This window comes from Arachis stenosperma, chromosome 1, assembly GCF_014773155.1.
Source record: "Arachis stenosperma cultivar V10309 chromosome 1, arast.V10309.gnm1.PFL2, whole genome shotgun sequence".
NCBI lineage: Eukaryota > Viridiplantae > Streptophyta > Magnoliopsida > Fabales > Fabaceae > Arachis > Arachis stenosperma.
This window is the reverse complement of record NC_080377.1, coordinates 64375856-64380818: the sequence shown is the minus strand read 5'-3', so window position 1 is coordinate 64380818 and position 4963 is coordinate 64375856. Positions and strand designations below refer to the sequence as shown.

General features: G+C 43.1%; 1 non-coding gene across 1 annotated transcript; it reads right to left on the bottom strand.

Moving 5' to 3' along the window:
* Positions 1–284: 284 nt before the first annotated feature.
* Positions 285–392, bottom strand: LOC130950073 (small nucleolar RNA R71). The gene has a single exon (XR_009073517.1). It is a non-coding gene; the product is annotated as a small nucleolar RNA R71 (small nucleolar RNA).
* Positions 393–4963: the final 4571 nt, after the last annotated feature.

The following is a 4963-nucleotide window of genomic DNA, read 5'->3' as shown; positions in this document are numbered from 1 at the left end:
TTGAGCTTAAGCCTCAATTAGTTTCTCTAATGCAACAGAATTGCAAGTTCCATGGACTTTCATTGGAAGATCCTCATCAGTTTTTAGCTAAATTCATGCAAATCTGTGACACTGTCAAGACCAATGGGGTTGACCCTGAGGTCTACAGACTTATGCTATTCCCTTTTGCTGTAAGAGACAGAGCTAGGATATGGTTGGACTCACAACCTAAAGAAAGCCTGAACTCTTGGGAAAAGCTAGTCAATGCCTTCTTGGCAAAGTTCTTTCCACCTCAAAAATTGAGTAAGCTTAGAGTGGAAGTCCAAACCTTCAGACAGAAGGAAGGTGAATCCCTCTATGAAGCTTGGGAAAGATACAAACAATTGATCAGAAAGTGTCCTTCTGACATGCTTTCTGAATGGAGCATCATAGGTATCTTCTATGATGGTCTGTCTGAACTGTCCAAGATATCATTGGACAGCTCTGCTGGAGGATCTCTTCATCTGAAGAAGACGCCTACAGAAGCTCAAGAACTCATTGAAATGGTTGCAAATAACCAATTCATGTACACTTCTGAAAGGAATCTTGTGAATAATGGGACGAATCAGAAGAAAGGAGTTCATGAGATTGATACTCTGAATGCCATATTGGCTTAGAACAAAATATTGACTCAGCAAGTCAATATGATTTCTCAAAGTCTGTTTGGAATGCAAGCTGCACCAGGCTGTACTAAGGACGCTTCATCTGAAGAAGAAGCCTATGATCCTGAGAACCCATCAATGGAAGAGGTGAATTACATGGGAGAACCCTCTGGAAACACCTATAATCCTTCATGGAGAAATCATCCAAATCTCTCATGGAAGGATCAACAGAGACCTCAACAAGGTTTCAACAACAATAATGGTGGAAGAAACAGGTTTGGCAATGGCAAGCCTTTTCCATCATCTTCTCAGCAACAGACAAAGAATTCTAAGCAGAGCCACTTTGACTTAGCAACCATGGTCTCTGATCTAATCAAAACCACTCAAAGTTTCATGACTGAAACAAGGTCCTCCATTAGAAACTTGGAGGCACAAGTGGGTCAGCTGAGTAAGAAAGTTACTGAACTCCCTCCTAGTACTCTTCCAAGCAATACAGAAGAGAATCCAAAAGGAGAGTGCAAGGCCATCAACATGGCCAAATTTGGAGAGGAGGAAGAGGCAGTGATCGCCAATGAGGAAGACCTCAATGGACGTCCACTGGCCTCCAATGAGTTCCCTAATGAGGAACCATGGGAATCTGAGGCTCACACTGAGACCATAGAGATTCCATTGGAATTACTTCTGCCATTCATAAGCTCTGGTGAGTATTCTTCCTCTGAAGAGGACGAATATGTCACTGAAGAGCAAGTTGCTAAGTACCTTGGAGCAATCATGAAGCTAAATGACAAGTTATTAGGTAATGAGACTTGGGAGGATGAACCCCCTTTGCTCACCAAAGAACTGGATGACTTGACTAGGCAGAGATTACCTCAAAAGAGATAGGACCCTGGGAAGTTCTCAATACCTTGTACCATAGGCACCATGACCTTTGAGAAGGCTCTGTGTGACCTAGGGTCAAGCATAAACCTCATGCCTCTCTCTGTAATGGAGAAGCTAGGGATCTTTGAGGTGCAAGCTGCAAGAATCTCACTAGAGATGGCAGACAATTCAAGAAAACAAGCTTATGGACTTGTAGAGGATGTTCTGGTAAAGGTTGAAGACCATTACATCCCTGCTGATTTCATAGTCCTAGAGACTGGGAAGTGCATGGATGAATCCATCATCCTTGGTAGACTCTTCCTAGCCACAGCAAAGGCTGTGATTGATGTTGACAGAGGAGAATTGATCATTCAAGTAAATGAAGAATCCTTTGTGTTTAAGGCTCAAGGATACCCCTCTGTAACCATGGAGAGGAAGCATGAAGAGCTTCCCTCAAAACAGAGTCAAACAGAGCCCCCACGGTCAAACTCTAAGTTTGGTGTTGGGAGGCCACAACCAACTTCTAAGTTTGGTGTTGAACCCCCACATTCAAACTCTAAGTTTGGTGTTGGGAGGTTCCAACATTTCTCTGAACATCTGTAAGGCTCCATGAGAGCCCACTGTCAAGCTACAGACATTAAAGAAGCACTTATTGGGAGGCAACCCAATGTTATATTTATCTATTTTCCTTTGTTATTTTATGTTTTCTATAGGTTGATGATCATGGGAAGTCACAAAATCAATTGAAAAAGCAAAAACAGCATGAAAAATAGAAAGAAAAAAATAGCACACCCTGGAGAAAAATTTGCTGGCGTTTAAACGCCAGTGAAGATAGCAAAATGGGTGTTTAACGCCCAGTCTGGCACCATTCTGGGCATTTAACACTAGAAAGGGGCACCAGACTGGCGTTTAACGCTAGGAATGGGCACCAAGCTGGCGTTAAACGCCAAAAATGGGCACCAGCCCGGCGTTTAACGCCAGGATTAGCAGAAGGAGCATTTTTGCTCGCCACTTGGTGCAGGGATGAATTATCCTTGACACCTCAGGATCTGTGGACCCCACCTACCCCACCACTCTCTCTCTTCTTCTCCCATTCACCAATCACCTCAACACCTCTTCCCTAAAAACCCCTCACCTATCAAATCCCACCATTCTCTTCACCACTCACATCCATCCTTCATAAAACCCCACCTACCTCACCATTCAAATTCAAACCACTTTCCCTCCCAAACCCACCCATAATAGCCGAACCTTACCCCTCTCTCCACCCTTATATAAACCCATCTTCACTCCTTCATTTTCACACAACCTACACACTACTTCTCCCCCTTGGCCGAAAAACAAAGCCACCTCCATCTCCTCTATTTCTTCTTTTTCTACTCTTTTCCTTCTTCTTTTGCTCGAGGACGAGCAAACCTTCTAAGTTTGGTGTGGTAAAAGCATTGCTTTTTATTTTTCCATAACCATTTATGGCATCTAAGGCCAGAGAAACCTCTAGAAAGAGGAAAGGGAAGGCAAAAGCTTCCACCTCCGAGCTTCCACCTCCGAGTCATGGGAGATGGAGAGATTCATCTCAAGGGTGCATCAAGACCACTTCCATGAAGTTGTGGCCATGAAGAAGGTGATCCCCGAGGTCCCTTTCAAACTCAAAAAGAGTGAATATCTGGAGATCCGACATGAGATCCGAAGAAGAGGTTGGGAAGTTCTTACCAACCCCATTCAACAAGTCGGAATCTTAATGGTTCAAGATTTCTATGCCAATGCATGGATCACCAAGAACCATGATCAAAGTGTGAACCTGGACCCAAAGAATTGGCTTACAATGGTTCGGGGGAAATGCTTAGATTTTAGTCCGGAAAATGTAAGGTTGGCATTCAACTTGCCCATGATGCAAGGAGATGAACACCCTTACACTAGAAGGGTCAACTTTGATCAAAGGTTGGACCAAGTCCTCATAGACATTTGTGAAGAGGGCGCTCAATGGAAGAGAGATTCAAGAGGGAAGCCGGTTCAACTGAGAAGGCATGACCTCAAGCTCGTGGCTAGGGGATGGTTGGAGTTTATCCAACGCTCAATCATTTCCACTAGCAACCAGTCCGAAGTTACTATAGACTGGGCTATCATGATTCATAGCATCATGATTGGAGAGGAAGTAGAAGTTCATGAGGTTATATCCCAAGAACTTTATAAGGTGGCGGAAAAGTCCTCTACCTTGGTAAGGTTAGCCTTCCCTCATCTCATTTGTCACCTCTGTAATTCAGTTGGAATTAACATAGAGGGAGACATCCTCATTGATGAGGACAAGCCCATCACTAAGAAGAGGATGGAGCAAACAAGAGATCCCACTCATGGACATGAGGAAATTCCTCATCATGAAATCCCTGAGATGCCTCAAGGGATGCACTTTCCTCTCCAAAACTATTGGGAGTAAATCAACACCTCCCTAGGAGAATTGAGTTCCAACATGGGACAACTAAGGGTGGAGCACCAAGAACATTCCATCCTCCTCCATGAAATTAGAGAAGATCAAAGAATCATGAGAGAGGAGCAACAAAGGCAAGGAAGAGGACATTGAGGAGCTCAAGCACTCCATAGATCTTCAACAGGAAGAACAAGCCGCCATCACTAAGGTGGACCCGTCTTTAATCTCCTTGTTCTTTATTTTTCTGTTTTTTTCGAAAATTATGCTTTATGTTTTATTTATGTTTGTGTCTTTGATCATTAGTGTCTTAGTGTCTATGCCTTAAGTTATGAATGTCCTATGAATCCACACCTTTCTTAAATGAAAAATGTTCTTAATTAAAAAAGAAGAATTGCATGAATTTTGAATTTTATAACAGATTAATTGATCTGAAAGAGATGAATATCCGGGGATCCAAGAGCAAATTCGAAAAGAGGATGGGAAGTTCTAACCATCCTGAGACAAAGGTTGGAAGGAACATGGTTCAGGAATTCTACTCAAATCTGTGGCTAACAGATAAGCAGAGAATGACTGGAACTGCTTACCATACATATAGAACCTGGTCAGAGGGAAAGTTATATACTTCCATCTGGACAAAATAAGAGAAATCTTCAAGTTACCTCAACTGCAAGATGATCCTGATTCCTTTAATAGGAGGATGGTGAGAGTAGATAAGGGGTGGATCAAGTTCTAGAGGACATATGCCTCCCTGGAACTAAGTGGATAACCAATTCAAAGGGTGTCCCAAACCAACTCAAGAGGGGAGACCTCAAGCCAATTGCAAGAGGTTGGTTAGATTATTGGGCGTCATATTGCCACTAGCAACCGTCTGAGGTCACCCATTAGAGAGCAGTGATTCATTGCATTATGCTTGGAAAAGAGGTGGAGGTCCATCATGTGATTGCTTGTGAGATCTACACAATTGCAAATAAGAATTCCACTGAAGCCAAATTGGCTTATCCAAGCTTGATTTCCTTGCTCTGTAAAGAGGCTGGGGGGGTGAAATGGGAGTAGATGAGTTCAT